Source organism: Hemicordylus capensis, chromosome 6, assembly GCF_027244095.1.
Source record: "Hemicordylus capensis ecotype Gifberg chromosome 6, rHemCap1.1.pri, whole genome shotgun sequence".
NCBI lineage: Eukaryota > Metazoa > Chordata > Lepidosauria > Squamata > Cordylidae > Hemicordylus > Hemicordylus capensis.
Genome location: NC_069662.1, coordinates 41,363,471 through 41,381,982, shown reverse-complemented (window position 1 = coordinate 41,381,982; position 18,512 = coordinate 41,363,471). Strand labels below are relative to the sequence as shown.

General features: G+C 46.9%; 1 protein-coding gene across 1 annotated transcript in view; it reads right to left on the bottom strand.

Moving 5' to 3' along the window:
- Positions 1-14,166: 14,166 nt before the first annotated feature.
- Positions 14,167-18,512, bottom strand: part of SKAP1 (src kinase associated phosphoprotein 1) — a 435,964-nt gene continuing 431,618 nt past the window's right edge. Inside the window, exon 14 of the mRNA XM_053262673.1 lies at positions 14,167-14,569. The gene's annotated coding sequence lies outside the window, so the exon portion shown is untranslated. The remainder of the gene's footprint in view (positions 14,570-18,512) is intronic.

Below are 18,512 nucleotides of genomic sequence, written 5' to 3'. Positions count from 1 at the left end.
TCTTAAAGGTGCTTCTTCTCCCCCACCCCAACATTTAAGTTTTGGGTTTTGTTTTGTGTTTTAAGACCTAAGATGTCTGGGAGGGTGCAAAGCAGATCCAGGAGCAGAGTGGCAGGCAGAGGGAGGGGTGATACTACTGGTCGTGGTGGGCGATGGTGAGAGGGGCGTACTCTCTGTCGACCCCACTGATGTGTGCAGGCTCTCCTTTCTGGAGGAGCCTGGTTCTGAGTACAGTTGCCTGTGGCAGCTGAGGTATGTGCTCTCCATCCTCCCCAATCCCCTTTGGCAGTGCAACCCAGCCCCACCCCACCCCAGCTGAGACGGAGGAGGAGCAGGAACTACTTCCACTTCCTATACCACCTCAGCCAGGAGGGTGGTGGTGGAGGTGGCCCCAGAACAAACCAGTAGGCCCAGTACCACCACCATCAAAATGGTCCCAGAAACCAATAGCAGCTTGGTGTGGGACCACTTTGATCTCTGACATGGTGATCCACACCATGCTGCCTGCATCCACTGCGGGACACAGGTCAGCAGGGGTAAGGATGCAGTACTTGCGATGGTATCAACTGGGGGTCCATGCTCCAGCTGGCATCAATAGGCCTGGTGTGTCCTTGACTAGCAGCAAAGCTCCTGCTCCCAAGCAGGGGAACTTGCCTGTGCAGTCAGTGGGCAAGTGGTCTGGTCGCCCAGAGCCTCATCTCATCACCCAGGCCATTGGGGACATGATTGCTTTGGATGACCAGCCATTCCAGGTGGTGGAGAACACCAGCTGCTCTGACTGCTTGCCCATTAGTGCTTCTGACACACGCAGGCCTGCATACACGCACGTCCCCGATGATGGACTGGTGCCCCGACCCATGTGTCAGGCTGTCAGCTGGGACCCAGCACCAATCTGAGGCCATGGTGTTATCCAGATGCAGGCAGGCAAGTATGTACACTGGAGAAGAAAAGACTTCTTCTCATGGTAAGAATATAAGCTTTGTTTCTTGTCAGATCATTGGTCCATCAAGCCACAACTACTCTGTCCTGTTTCTCTGTGGCAGGCAGGATGGAAAGAAGGTTTGGTTTTGTGATTTTTCTCAGCACTGAGTAAGTATAATATACTTGCTGTGCTATTATTGCTTGCTGTTACCTATCGGGTTTTGCTGGATTTCAAATTGACAAAAGCAGAACTTGGGTGCCTGCCTGCTTTCCTTGAGCTGTGGTTTGGTCTGTGAGATGGTGTTGTGATGAGAAATTGACAGTGGCAGTTCAGGTCTATGTGTCTGTGTGTAATATTTCTTGGTGATTGCTGTGATGAGCTTCATGTCTAGCTTTTGAGGCTAACGTGCTTCACTCACTGCTTTGGTCTGCTCTGCATTCTGTATTGCAAGGTATACTCAGTCAAAATGTGGCTGAAGATATTGTTCTAGTCGAGCTTATGGCTATTGCAATGCTGAAGTAAGAAGTCATAATTGTGTGCGAGAAAGAAACTTGGGCCAATGATGTTACCACAGTGCAGGGTCAGTGATTCTTTTTTGGCCAATTTTGCACTGTGCGTTTGACAAAATGTGGTGTTGGGAGGGACTGTGTGCTTCTGTTCTGCAGTGTTTTTCAAGGCAGGGCTGTAAAATACTTTGCTTGTTTTGGCCATAGGGATCAATGGGAAACTTAATACACCTCATTGTTCCCCATGGGTAGGTCCTAGGGACACCAAAGTGGATTGGGTGGTATGGCGTGATGGGTGCTACCTACCACTCAACCCACACACAAAAAAGACAAGCAAAAAAAAGTGTGTGTGTGTTTTAATTAACCTTTCCCAAAAATCTCCATAGGATACTATAGGGTTTTGGGGGAAAGGTTAAATTATTGTTTTTAACCCCCCACTTCTCAATTTCTTTTGTGAGTTGGGTGGTAGGTAGCAACCATCATGTCCTACCACCCAACCGACTTTGGTGTCCCTAGGACCTACCCCTGAGGAACAGTGGGGTGATTAGAGTTCCCCATTGTTCCCTATGGCTGAATCACTCGAATAGATTTGAGTTGATTCATTGAAACAGCCAGCAATGACCACTGTTTTGACGAATCTATTTGTGTATTCTGAAATTTGATTCAAGCTGAAATCGAATAGCAAAATACAATTCATACACATCTCTACAGAATACAGATATAGTGTCAATGCCAGGCCACTTACACCATTGCTTTCCATACAGCATTGGCGTGCTAAAGTTTACCTTTTCTCTTACAGAAGCATTTTTCCTTTGTGGCACAGTTTAGCCCTTGGAATATATTCAGGCTTATGCTGAATATATGTATAATACAATTCCATCACCTCTGAGTTTATTTTATTTAAAATATTTTAATTCTGTTTTTTCAACAAATGACTGCCCAGAGTACATTTTTAAACGAAGATGGTCACAGATCTGGAAAATGAGCTCTCAGAGGAAAGATGGAAGGACCTGCATAGGTTTAGCTTAGAAGAGAGTAGGCTGTGAGGAAACATGGTAGCACTCTTCAAACACCTGAAGAGCTCTCACACAGCAGAGGACAAATACTTGTGTTCTGCTGCCCAGACCGAATGGTCTTAAGTCATAGGTGGGCAGATTTTGGTTGAACATGGGTGAAAACGTTTAGCAATAAGAGCAGTTTCAGTTTCTGTTCCATCATGAACTCACTGGATAGACTTAGCCAAGTTCTCTGTTGGTCTTGTCTCTCCATCAGACTGCTGACCTACCTTACTGTAAAGGCTAATAAGGTAATGCACACAATGTGCTCTGAGCACTGAGAAGGAGCACTCTGTCGAAACTTCGGGTCTCCTATGTTATGGGAGCTGCTGCAGTGTGGCTGTTGCCATAAAACCTCACGGGTCTGTGCAAAGGGCTGCTGATGTGATGGCTTCTGACACCAGTGTGGCCCTCCCATGTGACCATGGCGTTCTTAGGTTAGGGGCAGTGCTGGAATAGCGGAGGCAGTGTAGGAGGAGGCACTACTGATTTACTGTTGTTTCACAGAACGTGGGTGCACCTCCCTGCCTTTTACCTCTCCCTCTTCCTGTCCTTGGATGCAGCTCCAACGTGCAGGTGGCTTCTGGGCTTTGTGTGCTGCAAAGGGGATTAAGCCAAATGGGCAGGTGGAGGGTAGGGAAAGCGGACTTTGAAACCTACAGAGGAAAATTCTCAAAATGTCAAAAGAAGTTCACTTTAAAAAAACCCAAAACATCACAAACCTCTTCTCACTAGCCAGATGCTCACTAATGACAGCTACTCTGCTGATTGGCCAGGCTGCCTCATGAATATTGATGAGAGCGCATGATCCAAATGGCGCAGCTGTGCAACCACCTGCCCTTGCCAGCTCAGCTCTCGAAGCTTCCAGACAGTCGCTCGGAGCTGCTGGAGATTTGATTTCCCACCCTCCTGAAAACTCCACACACCTCCTCCCCCTGCTTTCTGAGCATGCCCTTTTTTCTTGAGTGTGTGTGGAGAGAGGAAATGAGGAAATGGCACACGGGGAGCCAGTCCGAGGTAGCCAGGGCTTGACTTCATGTTCTGGCCCTGCATTTATTTCTGGTATCGGGGCCCTTATCTATCATATTGTGAAACTAATTGCCATTTGGTTTGGAACAAACGGAAGCAAGTATCATTGGCAGCAAAAGAGGATGATGGCTTCTTGATTAGGCTGAGTCTAGAATGGATAGCAGAACGAGATGGTAGAACCCTGAGATGGCAGAATGGACCATACCATTTCAAATTGCAGGTGCTTGTGGGGATCTTGCTGAATGCTTGTCCACAAAAAAAGCTCATTGCCAGCAGAAAACTAAAACAGGAGGGAGAGGGTTAGGCCAGAACTGTACTCCCTGCTGTACTAGATTTCTGTTGGCAGGGTTTTTCTAACATGGGGAAGCATTCCTACACCTGCCATCTTGAAGCAATACAGTCCAAGATTCTACCCATTCGTTTTGTGTAATGGAACAGTGTGTAAGTCCTCTTCTGATTACCACCACGACTCCCACAGCATGGGGATAAAGCAAGATGCATTAAGACGGGATTAGACAAATGTATGAGCTAGGCCTGTGAACAGCTCTTATCTGTGCTTGCTAAATGGAACCTCTCTATTCAGAGCCAGTCTATCTGATTGGGAGGGGACTGTTGCTCAGTGGCAGAGCACCTGGTTTGTATGCAGAAGATCCTAGGCTGCTGAATGGCAATTGCGGAAAGACCTGTTTGGAAGCCTGGAGAGCCACTGCCAGTCAAGGTACTGAGCAAGATGGACCAGTGGGTTGACTTGGTATAAGGCAGTTTCGTAAAGCAGGGGGTGGCTCACTCTACGGCACTCTGCTTCAGAGCTCCCAGAAGCATCTGACTGGGGCCTGTTGGACTCTGATCTGTCAAGGCCATTCTTTTTATTTTCTTATCCATTTGTAAAGGATTATCTGGGGGGTTTTCTTCTGCAGCTATGGGCTCGCTGGCTGTAAAGTGCTTCCCCACCCACTCTTCACAAAGAAACAAATAGCCAGGCCCCACAGTCTTGGGAGTGTGGCTTCCAGACAGATGTGAGCATCGGCACCTGTCACTTTACCAAGGAAGGACTGAAACAAGGCCTTGATTTAAGTTGAGATTCAGCGGTGCTGTTCAGTCCTGGAAGATGCCAACTAATGATGGAGACTGCCCCTGAGCATACTCCGATTGCCTTCAGTCTCTAGCAAGTACAGCTGGTCTCAACACAGAGGGGATTTGAAAGAGAGGATTTAAAGTCCGAGGGCATGGCTTCAAGGTAGTTAAAACCCCTTGTACCTTTTCTCTTTAGAATTTCTCATTACAAATGAACATTCCCTGTAGGAGTGCTGCTACAATATCAACAGCTGCAGGTTTTATTTTTAGGTTTAAGCTGATTTAGGTTCTGTGCTGCAGCAGGATCCATTTAAGAGGCTTCCTGCAAAGGAATAACTTGGAATGGAGGTTCCCTTATTACTCATGAGTTGGTTAGCTTAATCACTAGCCTTTCCTTCTCTTTCTGAAGACTCTTCTGAATCACTTTTCCATTGCTTGTTTTCTTTCTTCTTTCAAAGTAGTACTGACCCAAATATATTTACTGATGCTGGAAGTGGGTGTAAGTTCCCACAAAATTACACAGACATTTTCAGCGTGGCAGGGGGAGCCATGGAACAAACGTTTCAACTTTTCTAAAGAAAGTTTACATGCTGCCGCCACTGCCACTAACATTTAATACTGGATCATCTCCCATCTTGATGCAATTTTATGGGGCAGGGCTCCCCACAAAACAACCAAAAAGGGCAGCAAAAATGGGAGAGCTTTCTGGATCACCATTCAAGGTACCTGAAAGCTGCATCCTTTGACTGGAGAGCTTTTCCCTAAGCTGTGATTTGCTGGTTTGCATCTCACGGAAGTGAGAAATTGCAGTCTGCTCATGCCCAAAGCTCTTCCCTCACTTCAGTGGGGATTGCACAGGAGAACTTCCTGGGATGTGTAACGGATCTTCCTTGGGCTAGATCCGTCTACCACCCTTAATGGTGTGAGGGGAAGGCTGCAGCTCAGTGGTAGAGCAGTGTACCTGCCTTGCATGCAGAAGTTCCCAGGTGCAATTCCTGGTACCTGCAGGTAAGGCTGGGAAAACCTCTGCCAACCAGCATAGACAATACTACGGCAGATGGATCAATGGTCTTGCTCAGGATATGGCATCTTCTTAGGATCACATGTGTCTAAAAATCTGCCAGCTGAGATGGCTGCCTCACCTCACCGCATAGTAGGGCCGCCTCTTGACTTTTGATTATTTGCTCTGCTGGGAGATGGGGAGGGGGATTAATGCCTATGGAGCTGCAAGCTGTTAGCCAGGCATGGAGCTGCAAACATCTCTCTCGGCTTGTTTCTTTTCCTTTTCCGCTGCCGGCTGGATTTTTGGCGGAGCATCATTAAGGCTCCCCAAGTCTCCCTGCCTTCTGCTCCATTCTGAGTTTCTCTTGGCAGGCACCTGCCCTTTCTTTTTTTCCTTTTTAATAGAGAAAGTAATTTTTGCTGTTCCTGCCAGCAGCCTGGAATTTCAGGGTGGTGATTAGGGGGAAAGGAGGGGGGGGAAGGGAGGGGGAGGTTGAGCGCTCTGCCTACTGCAGGCTCATTAAGCTCAGGGTTGCGGGGTGGCAGCTGTGGATCGAGATGTGGGCAGCCATCTGAGACGCGGGAGAGAGAGATGCTTCCTTCCATCAAGGCCTGGGCATGAATCCTGCACCCCTATTCTCCACACACCACCTCCTGCCAAAATTAAGCACAGGGAGAGAAAGCACCAGACTCGGTTTGAACCAGGGCTCAACACCGGAACTTAATTTCATCGTCAGATTCAGTCCCACTCTGTGTGAATTTGAACCTTCAGGGGCTTGTAATTTGGAATCTCATTTGAAAAAGCAATCAAAGATGACCTTGCTGCCATTCTTTCCAGCCAATGCTGTTTGGGGCCAAGATTCTAAAGCAAGAGGAGCTGGGAGCCGAAACCAGCTTGGAAGTGCAGTTTCATTTGGCTAGTGCTCGGATGTGGAAATTGTTTTGAATATGGAGCTTGGACCTGCATTGTATTCACCAATAATGACTGCCACTGAGCATATGCAGAGTGCATTTCCTGCATGGCTAAGGTGCCTACTGCTTGCTCACGTATGAATTGGTATGAGGAGGAAGGGCTGTCTGGCTCAGCAAAGATAATACCCAAACAAACTGGGAACCCTGGCAGGCAGATATGCGCTGTAGCTGCCTTGTAGTGAATGAGACCATTGGTTCATCTAGCTTAGTATTGTCTACACTGACTAGCAGGGGCCCTACAGGGTTTCAGACCGGGGTCTTTCCCAGTCCTATCTAGAGTTAAGTGGGACTGAACCTGTGACCTCTATGCAAAGCCTGTGCTGTACCACCTCCTCAAAGTAGAAGTTTCCACTATCTAAGCCTGGAAAATCTTTACTCTAAATCCTAGCTGTTTTGAGGATGATAATGGTCACAGTTAAAAATGCATTTTGTACATGCTCAGAAGTAGTCTTATTACTTCACAGAAACCCAAGCCAGGTGTTGAGGTCATGCCCTGCTGATCCCTTTCTCCAGTCTAGCCTGCTGCTACACAGAGAGGCTATTCCCACAATCGGCAAAAATCGGGCTAGGGAAGCCTAGCCCAATTTTTGCCAATCGTGAGTAGCAACAGGAGTTGTGTGGCTCCTGGTGGCAAGCCTGCTTATGGAGCCCGCCACTTAACCTGGGTTTCGGGCACCAGAGTGCCCCAAAAGCGGCTTTTTTGATCATGTGTCATTTTGGTGCAGCTTCCCACCGCACCGACTCATGAGTAGCTCCCCAGTGGGGAGGCTACAACAAACCTCCTGGCATCAGGAGGCTCCTCAGAAGGCACTGTGCACTCGTGCGGTGCTTTCGGGGACTTCCGGGAACGGGGAGGCCCCCAAACCCCACCACTCAAACTGGCTCCGTGACGGACCTGGTAATCGTCTGCGCAGTCGCCCAGGAAGCAATGGTTCCTCTAATTTTTTTCGTCTCTGTGCGGAATGAGGTTTGTTCTGGGCAGCAGTATCAAGGCAGTGTGTGCTCACCTGCATTCAGAATGAGGCCTTCCTGACTCAACCTGAGCGGGATCTAAAATGAACTGAGTGGACATACAAAAACTTGTGAGCGCGCACACGTGCACATGCCTTCGAGGGAACAGTGTCAGGGAGGGCTTCCTGAGCGTCTGGAGGAGAGTGGGTCAAATCCACTCTCCCCGCAAACCCCCTTTAGGCTCTTCACACTGCTCATGTGAAGAGCCTCATAGTGTTGTGTTATTGGTATAGAGGAAAAAAATCCCAGGGAGCTCCGTTTCTAAAAAGAGAAGTGACAGGGTTCAATCATCCCAGTATGCTTATCTTGTGACCTGTTTTCCATCTCAGGTATGAGGAGAGAGGGGGCTCACTGTGGTTATTTAGTGGCATCACACTGCCTTGGTAATTGTACAATCTCTGAAGTGCAATAGAATTCCAAAAGACTTGGTGCTAGTTACAAATGAGTAATCCCCATCCAGGATTTCAAAGCTAATTAACTTGTGGGTATCTGTCTGTCTGTCTGTCTGTCTCTCTCTCTCTCTCAGCAATATGGGGCTAAAAATACTGGCTGATGTCCAAAGCCATGAACCACATGCGAAACCAGTAAAGTTGCGTTAGCACAAGACGATGGCTCGCTTGTGCTAAAATCGGGGGATTTGCAGAACTGCACTATAGCACTCCTGCGCAAACGTCTCCATTAAAACAAATGAGGCGTGCCATGGTTGCACAAGACTGGTCTGGACACAAGCTCCCGCCTTAGCATAACCAGCGAGTGCGCTAGCGCAGTGTCCTTCCACATGCCGCTTGTTGCTCTGGATGTCGGCCAAAGCCCCACCTCATCAGGTTACTGAAAAGATCACTGCACTTATGTAGCACTTTAAACATGAAGCAACATTTTTGGCTGTCTAGGGGAGACAAACAGAACTGCACTGAGGTCACCTGAGCTGCCATTTTGGCTGGGATCAGGCTGCCAGTTTACTGCAGCTAATTATGTCTATGACACCCGTAAGTTACAGCAGACTTTACAAATTGTGTTGCAGCTGTTTTAGAAACCTTGCATACTAGGCCTGAAATATTCCTATTTTATAAATGAAGGAACTGAGGGAATGGCTGTGTCAAATTCCACACCTTGATCCTGAAAAGAGAAGGTCCGGGCAATTGGTTTGTTGGCCTCGGGTAGATCTGATGTGTCAGTTGCATGAAGAGCAAGACCTGCAGAACCCACCTTACCCCTTAGGATCCCCATGTACTCCAAGCTTGTCTACTACACAGGGTTTATGGGCAGGTACACAGCCTTCTCTAGCTTGGGTTGGCCAAGTCCAGGCTAGAAGTGGAACATGAACCTGTTCCCACGAGAGACCAGGAACAAGGTAAGACTCTTGCAATGCTTTAGACCTCTGGCATAAGCATTGCTGCAGTCAATGGAGCTACCAATGGAGGAACTAACATGTTTGATTGTACTTTTGTTGTTTGTGACTGGAGAGAAAGATCGGTGTCTTCCATGGAGAAAACACTTGGCTTCTCTTCCCCCTCACTTTCTTACCAAGAGTTACTCCCAAGTAGTGGCAAAGGGCCAGAATAAATGTAATTTTAATCACATTATTGGCCCTGGTGTGTTTGCTTTTACTTATGTAAATAGTGGGGTGTGGGTGTGTGTGCATGCATGCGAGAGAGATCCAGATGGGGGTAGTGGAGCTTGATGTGGTATATTGAGAGGCCAGATTGGGCCTCTCTGTGCATGCTATTTGCCCTGGGGGGAAAGGCTCCCATTGGAGACAATGGAGTAGGACATTCCTGCTTCAAGTCTCACACCAACCATCTACTCACTAGGTCAGTGTCCTTCATTGTAAGGCCTGGGGGGCCAGTGGCAGCCTTCATCAACCCTACGTGTGGTTCCCTGACTAATAGTTGGATCTGTGTGAAACTTTGGCCAAAGGTGAGTACTCTGCACAGTCCCCCTGGCACTGTACAGAGGTGGCCTTTCTCATTGTGCAGGGCTGCACTTTGCCCAGGCTGGAGGGCGCCTTGAAGGGAAATGGAGCCCTCTAGAGCCCCTGCACCATCTTGGAAGGCACACATGAAGTGCTAGGAAGTGTAACCCTACTCAGTGTTTTCCCCACAGAGCTCCTAAAAGAGGGCTTGTCTCACCTTAAAGGGACCTCCCAGTACTGAGAAGTGCAGCAGTGTACAGAGGTTGGCACAGTGGGAAATGGCTCCCACATGGAAGGATTTTTTTGCTGAAAAGGCTCTGCTTGAAAAACAGTGAAGATCACTGCACTCGGTGGCCTTAAACAAGGAGCTCGAACTCTCCGCTTTCCTTTCCCTCTGCCACCTATCGAAGCCTCTGAGCACTTCATCCTACTTTGCATTTGTGTAGTGCTTCAGACTGTTCAAAGTGCATCTTATACATGCCTCCATAACTGTTGCAACAGTCAGTATTCTATTGCAGAGCTGGCAGGGGCAGCAGAGACTGAGAGATGGTGGCTTCCTAATCCCCACTCATCGATGAGGCTGTAGACAGAACATAATGGGAGCCACTGAGAACCAAACCAGCCTTGGCTTGGGTTTCTGGGTCACTTTTGGTTTGAGTGTTGAACAGAATGTTCAGAGTGGTGATGCAATATTGGGAACTGACTTCTGAATGTATAAAGATAGTCTCTGTTGTGTCACCCACTTCAGGCACGTCTACCGGGATGTTCTCCTGCATATTGAAACAAACTGGAACTGCTCCCATTCATTTCAAAGGTGGTTGCACAGGAGAACTTCCTATTGAATTGTGCCCTTTATTTTTCCTCTGTGAGGCAACACGCGGAAGAGAGCAAACAATTTGTGGCGAGCAGCAGTCCCTGCCTCCTGTGAGCGGAGAGGTTCAAATATGTCTTCCCAATTAAAGCACAGCTGTTCAAAAAGAAATGGAGAGGGAGAAGGCTGCTGGTGGTGGAGCTGCTGTCTCTTTAAAGAGCCCTTCTAGTGACTGATGAGGGCTGGAGAGATAGAGCTAGGCAGGCCCTGATGAAACACTCATTGAACAGCTAGAAAATGACTGTAATTATGAGCTGGTCCCTGCAGAAGGATGAACTCCAAGTTTGCTAATAACCCCGCCAGGTGCCTCTCTCGCTATGCCCAAGTGGTCTCTGTGGTAGCAAAGTTTGGCTTTCAGAAACTGCAGGCAAATCTTTTTCTAGGTAGGATAAATTCATCCCACCCATGCCTCCTGCAGTTGGAGCCTCCTTGCCTATGGTGTCATGTCTGCTTACACCTGGTGGGGGGGAGGGAGCTTAAGAGTTGCTGTGACCGGTCAGACTGTAGGAGCATCTAGTCCACCACTCGATCAGCCACATGTCCCAGGGAAGTTTACAAGCCTGGTTTGATGGAAACACAACTTCCCAGTTCTTGGCTGCAGCATCTGGTAGCCAAATACCTTATTCACCTGAACAGAGATGACTGAATTTAAAATGACCCTTTTTAAAAAAGAAAAAAAAAGCTTACACTTGTATTTACATAAGAGGACTCAATAAATTTAAGAAAATGGTAGACAAATTCACATGAGCTGGGCTACACTGTTCGGACATTTTTACACTATATGCTGAAGTTGGTATAACTGTCACAACTTCCTTTTCCACCCTCAAGGAATCTGATCTTGAGTGCTGCTGTTCTGTGAGGCAACTAGAAATCTCCAACAGGGAACTCACAGCTGTCTCTCAGACGACAGCTTCTATAGTTCCTTTAGGGAAGCTACAACTAAACCATTCTGAAATCACTTTGATTGTAATGTGGATATGCTTTTTAGAAATGCTTGATTTTTTCTTTTCTTTTGATGCTACAATTTCATAGACACAGACACAGCTTTGAAAAGGTGAGAAGAGAGGACAACAGCAATGGAAGACACATCCTGTTAACAATATATAACCTGAACATCTGCTACCGCGTTAAACCCAAACACTACACTTCTGCTAGAACTCTAAATGTGATTTCAGTGCACAATGAAATATGAAACAATCAACATTTTGTCCTGCAACATCAATAACCTGTTGCCGAAATGCTGAAAATGCAGGAAGCATAGGAAAGTCCATTGGCCGGGTTCAGCCAGTCCCATTGAATTCAATGTAATTCAGTTCCCAGTAATTGGATAGACTATTATTGCAGGCTTTGCCCCTCCCCAGGGAAAAGTCATACAGACCCTCATGCTGGGAAGATTTGTTAATGAACCCCAGTTCACTGCTAGCCTCTCCCTTCAACTGCCACCTGAACCATCCCTAAGTTCACAGGATGCAATGTTCAGCTAGGTTGAAATGTTGCTGTCCCCTACCATGCTCACATATATGATTAAAATCATTTAAAAATCAAATTAATTAAACAATTATTTGATGTGGATGTTATTTCCATGGAGGAAATTACATTGTATGACCTTGACCTAAGAGTCTGGAGGTTGAACGGATGTACTTTCATGGGCAAAGCATAGGGTTATTCCAAGTATCTGCTTCAGCACCCTGGATAGTTCCCCTTTCCTTTTAAAAAAGTTCTAAGCCCCTTTCACAGCTCCACACCAAGTATCTTTCAGGTCTAGCCTGCTAGATGAGGCTCAAAATCCATCTTGCCCAGCATTCTGTTTCTATCAGTGGCAAGTCAGGGGTCCATAGAAAATCTGCCTTTTTACTCAGATGTTATGTTAAGGGGTGCTGTTTTCCTTCTTTGTTATAGGTGCTGCTTTTGCGCATTGCACTTTTACTGTGGGAGCTCCATTTCCCCACTCCATAGGTGCACAGGACAATCCATGGAATGGTAGGCCTGTGCAGCTTCCGCTTCCCATCCAGATCTTTCCTTCTACTCTTAAGAGCCAAGCACAGTAGGGAGGCTGGATAGGGATGTGCAGATGCACACTTCTTTCCCAGTCTCTGGACTGGCCTGTTATGCTGCTTGCACATTTGTCCATAGGCATGCCCCAAGGGAAGGAGAGGCAAAACAAGGTTAGATTAAGCCTTATGGGGATCCTTTCATGTGTGGCTGCAGCACCTGAATAGGAAGAGCCATGCCCTCAGCCCCCACTGCTTTTGGCCTAAAACCTTCTAAATCCAACAGCAGCCACAAGCTGGAAAAACAGATTTAGAATAGCAATCTAAATTTTTGCACACAAATGTGAGTTGGAAGAGTTTGCTTGATAATGAGTTTCTTTTTTAAGGCAAACCATTTTAAAAACCAATTTAAGCTGGCCATCGTGATTTCTCTCCGCCATGAAGCTTACCAACTAGTTACCATCTCTCAGTCTAACCTAACACACAAGGTTGTTGTGAGGATAAAAAAGGTATACCATTCTGAGCTCCATAGAGGGAAGGCAGGATGGAAATGATAAGTCAATAATCAATCAGAGCCCATGTATTTCAGTGGACCAAGCAGGCTAACTGTGTGCAGGATTGCAGCTTAAGTTCTGATCAATCTGGCTCATCCACTGGATGTGTCAACATGAAAACTTGAAAGAATGTCCTTTGCATTGCTTGTAAAAATACCTTTCATTTGTCCATATCTCTGGGGAGTAAAGGGAAAACTCCAGGTTTCTTCCCAATGGGATTTTTGATGCTCCAGGTGAGCAGTTGGCTACTGCCATCTTGTGGCTCTCTTGACCTCTACACCTGAAATTTGAAAATGAGAAACTAGTTCCCCTCTAGCTGGCATCACTATGCAGCAGATGGCCTGCAGTCCATAGCTCTGCTCTTTCACACCCTGGAGGTACAATTTAATAAAACTAACACAGCTATATCCATCGTCTTAGAGGGCAAGGGATTTGCCAGTTTTATAATCCCAGAGATTCAGGTGCTGGTAGGGCAACTTTCCACCCATTTACATGTGTGACAAGATGTGGTTTTAGGGAAAGAGTTTTAAGTCAGGATTCACCAGAGTCTGCATTTAAGGCACTGTCCCTGTTCAGTCTTGGCGCACATAAAGGCTATACTCATGATCATGAGCAAGGAGGGCAGTGGGGGAAGGCAAGGTTTCACCTATCTTCCCCCAAGAAGATCTGCTGGCAAATCTTGGGCGTGCCTCCATGTGCTCACACGATCTGTGCTGCAGCACGGCTCGCTAGAGGTCGGGGCTCATTTCCCTGGTCTCCAGGAATCCCTCAATGCACCGTGCAACGAGTGTGGTCCATTGGGGCATTCTCCTGGGAGTTGGGTGCTATAGGGCACTCTTGCACCCTTATCTTTGGCTACAGGCAGGGGGTAATGTAGGATTAGGCAAGGTGGTAGTGGCAGGATCGGCCTCGATCTTGGCACTGCACATGAGCAGCCTAACCCAGGCTGGGCTGCTCATGAGTAACAACAAACAGAACAAGCCTAAAGGCCTTTTTTTTTTTTTGGGTCACCGTGCTCTCTTTTAATGTTAATATTTAAGTTTCTCTTAATGGCTCTGAATATCATGCCACCTTTCTCTGATTCAAATGGATTTTTTTTTGTTTAGTTTGAATCTTTACTTTTATTTGTGTAATTGTTTTCCTCATTGTAATTGGTATTGGATGTTACATCCTTTGGCTAAAACAATAACACTTGACCAGCTGATAAAATAAAGCACAAAAAACAAAAACACAGCCACTTCGTCCCAATATGCACTTTCCAACCAGATGAGACAAAATGTATTTATTCTGGATGAGCATCAAAACAGCCACTTTCTTGAGTGTTCTGCAAAAACAACAAGTACCGCATCCCCCCGATCACTCTGGCAAGTCTTCTGATGTCTGGCCATCTTAAGCTGGAGCAACACTTTGGAATGACGGCATGTGCCAGATGGAGCCAAATGGAAGAGGTGTCATGGTAAAGTCTAGGGTATAAAGTACCCTAACTCAGTGTAAACAAGGTTGAAAGAATGGCAGAGAAGGCTGTGCCTCACTTATAGACCCGATGTGGTTGAAGACATACATAAGCCTCCTGGTGCTCGTATGTTTCTCAGGGATGGCAAAGAGGGTTCTGGGAAGCGTTTCTGTTGTGTCAGCAAAGCAAGGCTGGAAAGAGATGAGACCCAGGATATCTAGGAGTGAACACAAAATAAATTTGAATTCTATCTGTTTGGGAGGGGAGAAAATGAAAACATAACCGTCATTAAATTAGAACTCATAGAGTGTGAAGATCAGTCACAAGAAAAATCTGTGTGACCTAAATATGCCAGACATGCAGACAGCTCAACAACTAGAGTGAAGACTAATGCAATACAAAAAGAGAAATCACAGCAGGTCCCTCAGCTGCAATGTGAACCTGGATTCCTCCCAGTTTTGCAATCTAAATGATAGACTTCTATACCAGCAAACTGATGCTAGTTCAGCAATCAGTCTTGTACCTGCCCTTGTGATTATGTATGTTTATCTCTTCATTCACTGCCTTATCTATTTAAAAAATGAAACTTTTATTTAGTGGAGAAGTGTTCTGGGGATTTGAGGGGTGTTTGGTTTCTTGGTGTCGGTGACCACACTGCCATCAGCCAATCAGCATTCGCCATACTTGACTTCTGCTGCAAAATGCTGGACCTGTTTTCCCCTCAGAGTTCAGTGCTGGAGAGGAAAGGTACCTTTGGACCGAATGCAGTGAGGGCACTTCCTGGGTGGATCCACTGCTCCAAAAATGTTACCTTGGTCTTCACCTGAGGGTTTGCTGGTTTGTCTGTAGTACAAGCTGCACAGCAGGGTTTGCACTACAGATGAAAAGTCCACTGTAACTGCCCTTACAATGCTGTGGGTATCTTTCACTCTGTCTTGGATCACAAGACAGATTTGCAAAAGAGTTCAAGTTACACAAAGAAAGTCCGGAGGGGATAAAGCTGCAAAGGAAAAATGCAGTGGCACTTTTGAAAAGCAAAACCCTCGGTCAGTACAGAAGTCCTTTACCCAAGAGGCAACTTAGCACAGTGAGGCATGCGACTTCATAGAGCAATCAGCACACAGCAATACTGAGCTACTTGGAGCCCATGGAGATTTTTTGAAGAGCTCACCTAGCCAAACCCCAGACCTGAAATGATCTTTAATCCACCTTCCTTGGCTCTTTGGAAACCAGCAGGGAGGCTGGATTAGGGATTGCAAAAGTGATCTGTGAGTGGTGTGTTCTCCTTGTGAACAAGGGAGACTCTGCCTCAGTGCAAAGATCTAATGGGCAGGGGCCCTTGGCCATCCCCTGACAAACATTTCATACCATCACTCTAGTGCACACGGTATCCACACCTATCCCATTTCCACACCTTCAGATGGTCTTGCTTCTAGTCTAATGAGGCTGTAGCCATCAGGGTGTGTAGTTCCTTGATTGATTCAAAGGGGAGCTTGGACTGTTTGAGACTGTTGTGATGATGCTATTTGTCATTGTTCCAACTGATATTGTATGATATCTGTTTTTCTCTTATTGCAATTTTTGGTTCTATTGCTGGTCAATGATCGTAAATCAAATTTGCTTACTAGTCTAATGAGGCAGGGAGCAGGCAGAAGTGCAATTAGGGGTGGTGGTGGTGGTGGAGAAAAGCAGAAGAGCAAACTCCATGCTATAGCCTGGGGATGGGGCCGTAGCTCAGTGGTAGAGCATCTTGAATCACAGGTTCAATCCTTGGCATCCCAGGTAGGGTAGGGAGAGACTTCTGCCTGAAACCCTTTGAGAGCTGCTGCCAGTCAGTGTAGACAATGCTGAGCTAGACAGATCAATAGTCCAACTCAGTATAAGGCTGTTTCTTATGTTTCTATGTTCCACAGTCTAGGAGTGCCACAAACTTCAGCTGTGAATAATGTTTGATGATATTTGAAGTTGAAACCTTACAGATTTCAAATTGTTCTTTTAGTTCCCTTTTGCAACTCTCCTTTTGCAAGTAAATTAACAAAAAATTCTATGATATATATTGAATTTCATGAACTTTCTTGTAAGTCTAATCAACACAAAATGACTTTGCCTGGTCAATGTGATGGGCTTCTCCTCCTAGTAATTAAATATATCAGTTCCCTTCACTGCCTAACTAGTTATTTCTTACCCAGCCCATCCACTCACCCCCACCCCTACTGTATAAATGTGCCCCCTTGCCATCTGATATGATTCGACCTTCTTCAGTTCCATTCTACTGCTATTTCAGAATTTCCCTTTTTGGATCTCAAGTTTTCCTCTGAATGTGGGTGGCTGGCTCCAGCAGAAAGGAGAGGCCAGAAGATGGAGCCAGAGACAATATTCCTCCAAGTTTAATACAGGCTAATGGTGAAAAAGCAGCAAGAAACAGCACCGTGACCTTCCAACAAACCCCTTGTATGTATTTCACACACCTGGCCTACTCCAGACTGCAGAACATCAGTCACAATAATGCAAAGGCATGAGAATCTCCACTCAGTGTTAACTCTGACCACAGCTCCCTGGGACTTAGCTCCTTGTTTTCAGTGTTTCCTCTGAGCATGCATAAAGTACTTTCCTTTCCCCATTGTGCCTATAAGTAATTCTGACATGTCTGGGAGAAGGGGCTGAGTTTCCAAGTCAGAGAGCAGAGCTGCAGGTACATGTGTCCTCAGTACCTGCTCCATACATGATCATCCTTGCTGTCACATCATAAGGGCAGCTGCACCAAGACAAACTGGTGAGTCATATGTTCCCTTCTCTCCTTAGCTAACAGCAGCTGAGTCTGGATTCTTAACAACTTTCGAGACACAGGTACAGTGATCTACATCTGCTGTGCCAGTTTCCATAGACTTTGGTGTTGCACAGTAGTACCCTGCACCAGGAAGTACAGAAAAGCTACTCTCTCAATCTCTCTCTCTCTGGTTAAAGATAAGCCACAGAGTATCCTTGTATCACATCAGTATCTAGATATTCAGGAATCTTCAGACCATGTGAATCACAGAATACAGCTGAGCAGATGTCAAGCCTCCACACCCTCCCAGACTGCCACATTCCCACGATTCTGGGCCATCTCTTTCTTCTCTGGGTTGCCTTCGGTTGAACTAGAGTGCTGTTCTTCCTTGTGTGGCTCCTGCACAGAGCCCCCCCCAGTGGCACCCCCTGGCTTACTGCTCCCTCTGCTCCTCCTCCTCCTGCTCCTCCTCCTCACAGCCACCGCAAGCATGCACAGCCTCCCCCTCCTGCCGCTTCTGCTGCCACAGCAGCACACTCTCTCTCCCCTCCTCCTCCTGCTGCTGTGGCTTTTTCTCCCTCCCTCCCTCCCACCCCTCCTTTATCTCCTGCCATGGACCCTACACGTGTGCGTCCTCCCTCTCTTTCTCCTCCTCCTCCTCCACCACCACCACCACCACAGGTGGAGAGTCCAAGAGAGGCAAGTCAGGGGCCAGGGCTGGCTCTGAGGGGCTAGTAGTGCCATCCTGGATTGCACAACGCCATGAGTGTGTTCATCCCCAAAAGGGACGCTGCGCCTCCCCATTTAAAAAATAGTGAAGCGCATGAATTACAGCATTCCTTACCACAAGGTGAAGCACCCCCTGGGCGCTTTCCAGATCACACGCTACAACAGTGTCACGGCGTGTCCGTTAAGTGTGCTTCCGTACTGCCTGTGTTTCAGCATCGCAGTTCTTGCGCTCTCAGCAAGGTGCCGTTCACATTTCCGATGGCTTCTTTCGGATTTTATCCTTGCGAGTTTATCCTCCCTCCTACAACGTTGCATGTGTGTTGCAAAAGAACAGCCGTATTTTCCTGCCATAGGAGGATTGCGCAAGCTATTGACGTTTTCAAAATGATCCTGCCAAACCGAAGCATTTTACTGCTGAACGGCAGCGTGTAATCTGGAAAGCGCCTTGGTGTCCAACACACACCCAGGCTGCACTTCAATGCTCTTAAGTGCTGCTCAGTTAGCTCCAAAGCACACCTGAAGTAAGGCTGCCAGCTGATCTACTAGTGAACCACACAAGGCTTGGAAGTTGATGGCTAGTGAGCAGCTGAGGAAGGAGGCATGATGTCTGCAGCACAGGCATCAGAATGCAGATAGGAAGCAGAAGGAGCTGGAGCAAGGTTCC